Source organism: Canis aureus, chromosome 25 (genome assembly GCF_053574225.1).
Source record: "Canis aureus isolate CA01 chromosome 25, VMU_Caureus_v.1.0, whole genome shotgun sequence".
NCBI classification, from domain to species: Eukaryota; Metazoa; Chordata; class Mammalia; order Carnivora; family Canidae; genus Canis; species Canis aureus.
The window spans coordinates 7,248,035-7,260,599 of NC_135635.1; the positions used below are offsets into that span (position 1 = coordinate 7,248,035).

At 42.2% G+C, this 12,565-nt stretch overlaps 1 pseudogene; it reads right to left on the reverse strand.

Moving 5' to 3' along the window:
* Positions 1 to 3,692: 3,692 nt before the first annotated feature.
* On the reverse strand, positions 3,693 to 4,765 carry LOC144297733 (bifunctional methylenetetrahydrofolate dehydrogenase/cyclohydrolase, mitochondrial pseudogene; annotated as a pseudogene).
* Positions 4,766 to 12,565: the final 7,800 nt, after the last annotated feature.

Sequence of the window (12,565 nt, forward strand, 5' to 3'; positions counted from 1 at the left end):
TTTTTCCTTAAGGCTCTGATTCTACAATGCAGATACCTCATGACCTCATCATCTTCCAGGGACCTCATCTCCTAACACCATCACCTTCTGGGGTTAGGATTCAAAGTATGAATTTTGGGGGCACAAACATTCATTGCAATAGACACAGTTCCAGTTCCATCTGATTAGAACATGGGACCCCATGCTTAAAATGACAACCATTTTATGCACTGTAGGCATTTTGCCTGATTGTCATAGCTCTCATATCCTGCAGTTGTGGGTTTCCAGGCTGACATTTCGTATGAGGAGCAAATGAGCTTTGCCTTGGCTTGTCCATTAATGGCTATTGTGCACCCTCCAACTTGCTTGAAACTTTTACTGACCTCTTCTCAATATGTGGCTATTTGACAGTAGCCAGCTATGGCCCAGGCTGAATGAGTTCAGCATGGATTCACGGTTGTTGATAACCAAGTCACGATTGTTACTGTGGTGACCCTTAGCACCTCTATCACATCACATAATTATCATTTCTTCTTTTGTGGTGGGAGACATTAAGATCTAGTCTCTTAACAAGTTTGATGTTCACAATACAGGACTGTTGTCTGTGGTCACCATACCATGCATTAAATCTCCAGGACTTATTTACCTACTGGTTGCAAGTTTGTACCATTGGACATCTCTCCCATTCTCCCACCTCCAGTTCTTGGTAACCATCATTCTACTCACTGTTTTTAAGACTTCTGCTTTTTTAGGTTGTACCTATAAGTGAGATAATATGTACTCATATTGTTTTTCTTTATCTGACTTATTTCATCTAGCATAATGTCCTCACAGTCTATCCAGATTGTCGCAAATAGCAAGATTCCTTTCTCATGGGTGAATAATATTATAAATACATTATTATACATATTATATATATATCACATCTTCTTTACCATTCATCTCTCGACAGACACTTAGGTTGTTTCTGGCTTCTTTTGATGAGTCAACTAACAGTATTCAGTAGCACAAAGCAAGGTTGTGTTCTGCAACCCCTTTTGTATTAATTCAATATTAATGATTTGAAACTGACTTTAGTAAATGTAAATGTCTGTTGGTTGGCCATAGAAAAAGATTGAGTGAGTTTCTTCCTGTACACTAATATTAATGTCACAGACTGGAAGTGGCCTGTGTGGGTGATGCATCCTGTGATCACACCACTAACTGTAAGACTAGTCTTTTTTTTTCTTTCCACACCAGTCAGAAGTGTTTTATTAAAAAAAAGTTAATGAGACAGACAAAAAAAAAAAAACCTTTAAAGTTTTAAAGTCTGATTAAATTCAATATTAACTCAAGCTCTTGATGGGGAAACCCAACGGGGAAAGACAACAAGTATGTCAGGGAAAAGCAGACAGTGGTTGACAAGTCTTCAGTGGAAAAGTAAGTTGCAACCTTATACAAGCTGCCCTAATGATTATCAAGTCCAAGTTTTGCTTTTCAAAAATAGGTTGTAATATATATATACTAGTATATTTGGTATATATAGATATACCAAAGAAACCACACAGACACCCCCAAGAGTACAGTGATGTAACACAATGAAATCCAAGGGATATAGGAAAAGCCAAATATGATAATACATACTAATAATCTATAAAATAGAATAAGTCTTTCAATCCTGAAAAAAAATGGGAAACCTCATGAATATAACACGTGAAAAGAGAACTAACCACACGTGGAACAACCCTAAACATTTTCCCAATGACTAAGTAACAAATGACAGCTTTGGACACCATTAACATGTAATTTTTACACCCAATATGTATGTATGTAAATTAATTTTTTCTACTCAATTACCATTTCTTCCTTTTGCTCTTTTCCCTAATTTTCTCTAGCAACATTTTTCCTTTGGTTTGACCAGTTGAACTCATAACTTTTGGAACCTAAAGTGAATATCAACTCTTATTGGAAAACCACCCAGGAAATGCAATCCTAGAAAAGGCAATTTTTTTTTAGATCAAAACTTTTTTTTGTTACAAAAACAAAAATAAATCCAAATGGGTAATGAAATAAACATTTTTTTAAGTACCCCATCCTGGGTTGTCTGTCCTAGAATTTAATAAACAGTTCAAGTTTAGGTTGCTTCAACACTTCTTCTGGATGCTATGATGCCTCCATCTTATAACCATGTTTCTCTAGTTCAGCTCATAACTGATTGAAGTCATCCTCTACATTGTCATCATCCCAATTATCCTCCCAGACATGCCCATCTTCATCTTCATCTAAACCAGTCCAGTCATCCTGGACATGAGGCTAGATGCCCAGGTTCCCATTGCTCCTCTCAATGAGGAAGCAGAAGGCATTCAGCCTCACTGGTGAGGCACCCCCCCACCCCCGTGACATTCCGAACCCCAAGCCTGTTTGCAAGTAGGGTCGCACAGGCTGAGCCTTGAGGGCCCTTCGCAGGGGTCCGGGCTTCCTGTGGGCGCCTCAGGGCCGAGCCCAAGAGCCCTCTCTGACTCCACCTTGGAGAGCAGAAAAGGCAAATTTTAACTGAAGTGGCTTGACAAAGTTAAGCATCTGTTCTCAATAGGACAATGTCCTCCATGTTAATTACTGGGTTAATGACTTCTCTTGGCTGGATCGCATGACCCAGCATGTTTTGCTTCTTAAGCTAGCTTGGAGGGATAATGGCGGTCTCTGTGGTGGGATACTGCAGAACTATGTGCACTAACACCCACCTGTTTAAGCTTTCAAGAAATACAAATCATTTTTTTTCAGTCTTTAAAAAAATTGTTATTTAGATTCAATCTGCCAACATATCACTCAGTGCTCATCACATCACATGCCCTACTTAGTGCCCATCACCCAGTTAGCCCATCCCTGCACCCACTTCCCCTTCCTCAACCCTTTGTTTGTTTCCCAGAGTCAGGAATCTCTCATGGTTTGTCTCCCTCTCTAATTTTCTCCATTCAGTTTCCACCCCCCCCACCCCCCTTTATGGTCCCTTTCACTATTTCTTTTTTTTTTATTTTTTTTTTATTTTTTATTTTATTTTTTGTTTCTTTTGTTTTTTGGCTTTCACTATTTCTTATATTCCTTATATGAGTGAAATCATATGATAATTTTCTGTCTCTGATTGACTTATTTCACTCAGCATAATACCCTCCAGTTCCATCATGTTGACATAAGTAGTAGGTATTTGTCCTTTCTGATGGCTGAGTAATATTGCATTGTGTATATATATAGACCACATCTTCTTTATCCATTCACCTGTCAAAGGACATCTTGGCCCCTTCCACAATTTGGCTATTGTGGATATTGGTGCTATGAACATTGGGGTTCAGTTGCCCCTTCATTTTTCTACATCTGTATCTTTGGGGTAAATACCCGGTACTGCAATTGCTGGGCCATAGAGTAGCTCTATTTTTAACTTCTTGAGGAACCTCCACACTGTTTTCCAGAGTGGCTGCACCAGCTTGCATTCCCACCAACAGTGCAAGAGGGTTCCCCTTTCTCCAAATCCTCGCCAACATTAATTGTGTCCTGTGTGGTTAATTTTAGCCATTCTCACTGGTGTGAGGTGGTATCTCCTTGTGGTTTTGATTTGAAATACAAACCATTTTAAACTATTTAAAACCATTTAAGTAAAATAAATAGAAAATATTGCATTTCTATTGGTCTGTTTTGCCTTTTGAACTAGCTTGGAGTGTGGTTCATGATGGAAAACACAATTAATTAGTTGCTATTCCAAGCTCCTTAGGTTTCAATAATTCTTACTCTTTAAGCCTTAGAACAATTTTTTTCTTTGTTTTTTGGTTTTTTTGTTGGTTTGTTTGTTTTTTGCAGTGATAATGGTATTCTTCATTAGCATTGCCACTATACTGGGACCAACACCCCCAGGACTGGAGTTATGTCACTGGCTTTCTTTCTGACTCCTTCAAAATCCACATCTCCAACTAACTAGCAGATATGGAATCTTGAAGTCTATTTATTTCCACACTGGTGACTGCTCCTCCCTCCTTGATCATATCTGCTGTGATTAGATTTGGACTGCCTGCAGCAGAGACCACAATATCTGCAAGAACGGTATTTTTATTCAGGTCTTCTTTGGGAGGCATTGCCTTCAGGGCGTTCCTGCGCCCCATCTGTGTGTAGGATCATTGCAATGGGCATTCCAACATTTTTGACCTTCCAGCAGCAACCACATTCTTCCCTAGGGTTGGAATGCTAATTTGCTTAATTATTTCCCAGACCTCCCGTGGGATAGCTGGTAATATGGAATACTGATCCAAACACATTCGCCCTCCTTGAATGACATGAAAGCCATCAACATCCTTGTCTGGAGGATTATCGCATTATAGATACAGCATTACAGATCTCGCCCTCATCAGTGTGCTCTGGGAGACGCAGCTGAACAAGGAGGCCACTTGTATTATCCTTATTCGGTTTATTGATTAAATTCCACAGCTCTTCTTCTGAAACTAAAGCTAATTTCACAATGGTTTGGTGGTTCCCACATCTGCAGCCACCTGGTTTTGTTGAGGGTGTAGGAGTGACTTGGCAGGATTCTCACCAACCAGAACCACGCTCACAATCACTTTGGCCACTTGTTGCCCAGTGCCAGCCATTCATCCATCTCCTACCACACTTCCTGCTTGATCTGCTGGGCAAGTTTCCTTCCAGAAATGACACCAGCTTCATTTGGAACTGCCAAGTGGCGGAAGGAGCAATGGCGGAGGTGGCAGCTCTTCGAGGGCCAGGGCAGCCCGGTGGCTGATGTGGACACAATGAAAGCAGCGGTCATCACCTGTCCCAGTGTCCACACCAGGCGAGACTAGTCTTCAGTCGACTACTTTACAATGAAAATAATTATTATGTGGCTGTTCTCCAAATGTAGTGATTCTAAGTTTAATAATCTAATTTTTAAATTAAAGCAGCAGTATCCCAACTGTTTTAATTATATCCCTCATTAATGAAAAAAATGTATCAGCACACTCTCCCAATCCATATGGATTTATTTATAAATTATATACCCATGCCAGTATATCAATGTTATCTATATTAGAAAGCATGCATAAAAGAGCAATTTAAAAGGGTGACATAGAGATAAAAGTCAGTGACTTTTTTTCTTATTCTATTCATTACTAGAACAATATCACTCAATTATGATGATGAATTAACATTCAAAGCTCATTCCTTTTAAAAACGCCTTGTTAATCCTGATGGCTTCATGTTCCCCCTTTGGCTAATAAAACAGGCGCCACACAAACTCAAGGCAAGGTTCATAATTAACAAGAGGGGAGGTAAATCCACATTTTAAGTAGTCTTTCTACTAAGTTTAAGTTTGGAGGTTGACTTTTGGTCAAATAGACCAGAACCTTGCTTTGCCTCATAATGTGGCTGATAAAAAGCTTGCATGTCCTAAGAATCAGAGATGTACACACTGTGCCATTTTCTTTTGTTTGGTTGTGCTTATTACTGGGGGGATTTGTGTTTACTCCTCTCCATTGTGTGAGAGGTAGTTTAGTTGGAACCAGATGCCACATGCCACACACCCACTGAGACACATCTGGACTCCAACATGTGGCCATTCAATGAAAGTGAACAACAACAACAAAAATGCATCAGCTCCTTGCTTAGGGAACTTCCACTTTCCCTCCCAGAGACCTAAAGAACCACAGGGGGATGCTTTGGGCTGACCAAGCAGGTGAGGTGCCTGCATCAATGAGAATGTTTAAATAGTAGGAAAATTGGACTCATTTTGTGTTGCTTCTTATAAATACAGATATAGATGCCCACTGTCTTACAGGGCCCCCAGAGTGCACAGACTCTAGTCAGAGACATATTTGCTACTACCTCGTCCTGTAAAGTTCACTGGGAACTTCCCAGTGCTGCTCATAAATGGATGTCCCAGAAAGCTGCTTCTCAGAGGTCAGGTGTTTACATAATAACTTCACAAGTTTGCCTTACCTATCTATTTTCTGTATTACTGTTTTTAAAAATATTTTATTTATTTATTCATGAGAGACACAGAGAGAGAGGCAGAGACACAGGCAGAGGGACAAGCAGGTTCCTTGCAGGGAGCCCCATGCGGGACTCGATCCCAGACCCCGGGATCACGACCTGAGTTGAAGGCAGATGCTCAACTGCTGAGCCACCGGGCATCGCGCATTTTCTATATTCTTAATATTGATATCTGTATTGACTTATAGGTTAAATTTATTTAAAAAGGAACCATTGTGTCACTGGCATGAATGGAAAAATCCGTCTCACTTCCCTTCAACTTGTTTGCCAAAGCCCTGTTCTTCTGACCGCAGTCTGCACCTCGCAGCTGAGAGCCCAGAGTGCCCCCGGCTCACCCCCCTGCCATGCCCAGCATTCAGTGCAGCCCAGGGACACCATGGACAGGAAAGTGCATCGCCCTCCACCTGCGACAGGCTTCTCAGCAACCAGCACACAGAGGGTGGGGAGGAGGAGGGTGCTGGCCCGCTGGCAGGCGCAGCCTTCACAGATCAGCTTGCACACCATACTCGAGGAAACACATCTTTTTTTTTGTTGTTTACTTTGCTTCTAGGAAACACAGAACTAAATATAAGACTCAGCTATAGTCATGATATTGTCCTTAGGGCTTGTGTATTAGGGTTAGAGTCCCTTACCACTCCTCACCCTGGGTCTTGATTTGCTACTATCAGTTGTGGCCTTCTCAGTTCTTATTCATTGTTTGCGTTGATGGCACGCTGGTATTCTTGTGGATGCGTTCTTGTACAAGCCAGCGCAAAGCTTTGTGCAACACAGCAAACGTACATATCTCCTGTGACATTCCCTGCCTCTAGATGTCATTACTGAGTTCATGTCTCATGAGGATAGAAGTCTGTGTATCCTATGGAGGACAGCACTAAGGACGTATTGGATGCCTTATTATATCTAAGATATTTCACAACTTACTGTGTAAATTCTACACAAAGATCCACTCGCTTATTCTCAAAACAAACTTGAGTAAAGGGCACATGAGAATGTGGTAGAGGGGATCCCTGGGTGGCTCAGCGGTTCAGCACCTGCTTTTGGCCTAGGGTCTGATCCTGGAGTCCCGGGATCAAGTCCCATGTCGGGCTCCTTGCATGCGGCCTGCCTTCTCCCTGTGTCTCTGCCTCTCCCCCTCTTTCTCTCTGTGTCGCTCATGAATAAATGAATAAAATCTTAAAAAAAAAAAAAAGAGAATGTGGTAGAAGTGTTAGATGGCCAGTTCTCTCAAGAGACCATGTTCTCTCTCTGCTCTCTGCCTCCCTCTTTCTTTCCCTCTCTCCCTCCCTTCCTTCCTCTCTTTCTCTTGTCCCCTCTCTTCCTTCCTCTCCCCTTCTCCCCTCCTCTCTTCCCCTGTTTCTCCCTTGTCCCCCACCATAAGACCAATTCTGATTTAGCCTGGTGGAGGCTGAGATGAACCTCCTGAAGCAGAACCAATGTGTCAGAGCTGAAGCCATGCTGCCCCCAGATGCTCTGCCAATGGACCCCAGCTGAGCTCAGCTGAGCCTCTCTCAGATCAGCAGAACCACCCAGCCATAGACTTGTGGGAAATCATAAGTGGTTGTTGTTTTGGCCATTAGGTTCTGGGTGGCTTGCTCTGTGGCGACAGCTAACTGATAGACTCGGAGTGAGGTTACATGACAGTTTGTTGGTGGCAGAGCTAGGAGTAGAATCCGGCTGCTTCTTATTCCTGGTCTAGGTGTTTGTCTATCATAGCATATTCCTGAATCTATCTACCTGCCTTCCCCTCAAGGAGCTGAGCTCTTGTCTTCTGAAGAGTGACCGCTGGTGCATCCTGTCCCCTCATGGAGTCAAAGGCAGCCACATGGATGCATGGATGACATCCTTAGGCAAAGAAGGTCCATTTGGATTTTGCAGAATGACTCTCTGTTTTAGAAGCCGTATCAAACAGTCTTCGGTTGTTCTGGGACTATCTGGCATAGCCATCTGTCTGTTTTTGTTTTTTTTTTTTTTTTGCAGAAAAATGTCATAAACCAAATCACATTAGCTCTATTTGATTTTCCATCTTAACGTGCGGTGTTAAAATAAAATGCACATTGTCATCTAGAGGTCATGGAATAAACACATCAATTCCCCGTGTGGCTGTGACTCTGAGATGCCTTCAGGGAACGTGGTGAGGTGCCTTTCCCTCCCGTTGCACCTTGGCGTCCTGCTTTACTTCTGCCTGGGGTATGAAATGTCAGCCTGTAGCTGATACTAGGCTTGATTTCTAAGACCAGCCTCATTCGCATGCTTTGTAAAATCTCCTATCAACATAGTAAGAAAGGTCACTTAACAATGGGGCAATCAATAGGTTTCCACCCCATGAATGAAGTTTGGTGTAAAAAGAAGCAAAAATAGTACCAGAAATAAATTATCAGCTTATCAACATGTTTATTAAGTGCATCATACTCGGAGCACCAGATGTGAGAAAGACAAAGGCTAAATGCCAGCAGCAGGGTTGCTAAGTAAATTATTTGGCTTGTCGCTGGTAATGAGAGGTTGTACTTGGTGGGAGTCGCCATGAAATTATATGTTTCTGCTGTGTTGTTCCTCAATGAACCGTGATCAACTCTAGGAATTGTTTGGATAAATTTTCCCTTTGGTGTTGACAGAAAAGAAAATCCTCTCTTAAGAGAAAACCTTTATAAGCTCCAAATGTTTTTTTTTTTTTTCCAAATCCACAATCTCCTTATTTCTTCATTTTTGGATTATTGGTTACACAGCAATCCACGAATCAAACTGGTTAATAGATGTATCGAATATAATTTATGATGACCTCTAATTCTCCCTTTTCTTTATACCATGTCAAAAAAATACTGTTGATTTGAGTTATGCTCAAGACTTATACTGTATGTTGGCAAATCGAACCTTAAAAAAAAAAAAAGGAGCAGTGAGATTGTCCTATCCAGGTTCATTTAAATCTATATGAGCAAAATAGTCATCGCAAGATTATTACATCAGAATTCTCTAATGGAAGACTTAGAATGAGCAAGAAGAACTTAGAAAGATGATACTTTGGAGAGCATTTCCAAATCCTATTTCTGCTGGAGAAATGGGCAAATCTTACAATAAAGCTGCTGATTTGATTAGGAAGACTACTAATTACACGCTGTAGCAACACCCTCACGCACAATCTCCTATTCATAGGTCTGGCATTTTCCCCATTTCTTGTTGAGAAAAACATTTCCTGGCTCAGTTGAGAAGAACAAGTCATTAGAGGCTCCAGTAAACAGTTCCGTGTGGGGTGTCCCTTTGAGCAAGCAGCTGTCCTTTTGGAAATTGCCTTTATTGTTGGAGGCTCCCAATTTTGCAGTCAGGAGGTCGTATAAAATCAATTAAGTCAGAGGATCTCTGGGTAATCAGTTCCAAGAACTGTTGCCCCAGCTGTGATTATTTGCCAACTGTGGCAGCTGCCGCCCTATCCCTGTGTCACTGGTGCCCACGCGTTAGCCTTCACCTCCTGGCAGCAGTGTGGTCCCGCCCCCCTCACCCCCCCCCCCATCCTGGAGCTTGTCTCCTTGCCATCCTTGCTGGTTGGGTGCAGGCTGCCATCTCTCCGAGTCTCCCCGCTGGCTGCACCCGCCAGAGATGCCAGGAGAATGTCCCGCTGGGTTAACAGGTTGTGGCTTTCAGTTCCTCCTCCAGCAGGTAGGAAGCTGGAAGGAAGTACCACAGAGTGCTGCTGTTGCTATGGCAACCAGAGCTGCTCCTCCGAAAAGCTGTTGGAGAGAAAAAGCTTCTCTCCTGATTCTCCTTCTGTATCTTCCCCTGTATCTTCTCTCCTGATTAAGGCACCTCGTTTCTCCTAATACCTGCGTCCACCTTCCCCCTGAGGAGATCACGCCATACTGTGGCTTAAACAACTGAAAAGTGTTCATCTTTTCATTAAGGTACACATTCTTAAACCAAAAGAAGAAAAATCTTGTAAGATCTAATCTTATGGTTTTATGCAGCATGTAGCTGGGTGAAGAAGCATTTTGATGTGTAGAGACTTGATTCAATCATTCATTCATTCATTCGCCAAGCGGGTATTGAATACTTGCCAGTGAGCACCTGGCGAAATGCTAAGCCCTAAGAGTTCAGAGATGAATAAGACGTTTCTGTCTCAGTCTGGTTGGAAAGGCAGATATGAAAATAAATAGTCACGATAAAGTAGTGCTGGTGTCTGCTAAAAGCCTGTCTGGCCCTGTGGGGCATACGGGATGGGTAAGTCGTTCTGCTGGGAGAGGCTGGGAGAGTCAGGAAAGGCTCACCATGCAGGTGAGTTGTGAGGCAGGCACAGGTGTGTAGTAAGCACCTCTTAAGTGCTCTCCTCAGTTCATTATCTTGGCCTAATTTATCGGCTAGTGGGTTGAGAAGGCCCAGGGAGTCTTCGTGAGATAAAGTGTAAATATGATTCAAAGAAAGCTGGGGGTGTCTCACTTGTGAGTATTTGGAAGGTGGAGATGGTAGTGAGGGGAGCAGGGAGGGTGAAGGCTGGGAATGAGGGCAACCACTCGGAGACCCTCACGGGGGAAAGTCCTGGCTAGGCTGTTCAACTGGACCTGGGGAGCAGGGTGGGGGCAAGTGGAGGCTAGTGTGGGAGATCGGTGGGGTCACTGGTGAGAAAACATCCATCTGTTAGTAAGTGCAGTGGTGTAGTGCCATGGTTAACAGCGGGGCTTTGGGATTCAACACATAGGAGTTTGTTTCCACTCTACTACCACTAACTGGACACTTGGAACAAATAGGAATCTTTCTGGGCCTATCTTCTCAGCTGTACAGTGGGGAATAGAGATCTGTTACCGGTCGCATTGTGTCCTCCTTCCAAATCCATATGTTGAAATCCTAACCCCCAGTATTGTTGGGAGATAGCGTCTCCGGAATGTGGCTATATTTGGAGACAGAGTACTTAAAGGGATGATTAAGTTTAAATGAGCTCAGTAGGGTGGGCCCTAGTACAATATGACTGGTGTCCTTATATGAAGAGGAAATTGGACACAGACACATACACAGGGAAGATGATGTGAAGACACTGGGAGAAGATGGGCATCTACAGCCAAGGAGAGAGGCCGGGAGCAGCTCCTCCCCTCCACAGCCCTCTGTAGGAACCAGCCCCATGGACACTTGCTCTGGGACTTCTAGCCTCAAGAACTGTGAGAAAATAAATCTGTCTTGTTAAGACCACCCAGTCTGTGGGGCTTTGTTATGGCAGCCCTAGGAAACGAATACGTAGAGCTGTCGTGAGGATTACATAATTTATATAATATACCAAAGCATGTGATAATATTCAATATGTGGTAGCTATTGTTATCAATCACAATAAAATTGGCTCTACTTTAAACAAAAATAAATCCTAACTCACTTGCATTATTGGACTGATAAGGCTCTCAAGATTATTTGATTTCTCTGGTTAACTGAGTGCCAGAGGGTCCTTTGTTTCCACTCTGACGTTTAAGCCTTTTAATATGCCTCATCCATCCTTATACTGATTAAAATTAAACCTTTTTTTGATTTACAGACCCGAGTGCCTCCTCTTTAATTGCAAGAGATTGAAATTGAACGTGTACTGCTTGTAAAAAGAAGTTTTGTTTTGTTTTGTTTTTAATAAGTCAGTCGAGTTGTCAATGTTCTCTAATGACTTGCTTCTCTCTTTTTTTTTTTTTCCCACAATGGAGTGCTGAAAAATCCAGTTAACTTTAAGGTGCTAGGCAATTGAATAAATCCAATGTGTCAACATTCTTTGCTTTTCATGGGCGCATTCTGCAAAACACAAGTGTTACATAACTGCTCTACATTGTAAGGGCTCAAACTTGTGTCTGGAACTTTAATTATAATAAAAAAACATATGCAAATTACTATCATTGTCTCTATTTATTTTGGACCAGCTGCTTCTAAACAATTAACAAACAAATCATGTAAATGTAATTAGTTAGGAGAAATACCAGGCTCTGAAAAGAAAACAGAAAAAACTGAATTCTGTTTACAGTCTTCCAGATTATGCTTTTCCTTTGCATTTATAGGAGCTGGTATCAAACAGTACATTGCACTTCATCGTTGCCCTGATCTGACATTTCTACTTATCTTCGAAGAGTGAAATTTATTTAGTTTCTTTCTCTCCCTTGAGGAGAAGGTTATAAACCACAGAACAAATGATCTTTATTGGTTCTTATCTACCCAAGAAAATTCTGTGCCTGGAATTTCAAGGAAAGAAGAATGGGGAAGGAAGATTATGGGAAGATGTAACTCAGACTCTCAGTAGGAGGGAATACAGGACCTTTGATGGGTTTGGTGGATTAAATGCTATTCCTCCCAAGAGGAGGTGGAGCCTAGTACACCAGTCCTTGAATCTGGGCTATACTTTGCAACTAGCTTTGGCAAATAGAACAGTGTGATTTCCAAGCAAGGCATCAAGAAGACTTGCAACTTCTGCTCTCATTTTCTTGCATCATTGCCCTGACACTGCCGTGTAAAGAAGTTTGCTTGAGTCACCTGGAAAATGACAGATCACATGAAAAGAGACCCTGCTGACAGCCAGCACCAAATGTCAGACATCTGAGGGAGTCCATCTGAGACTATCCAGGCAAGACCAAGAGAAGAA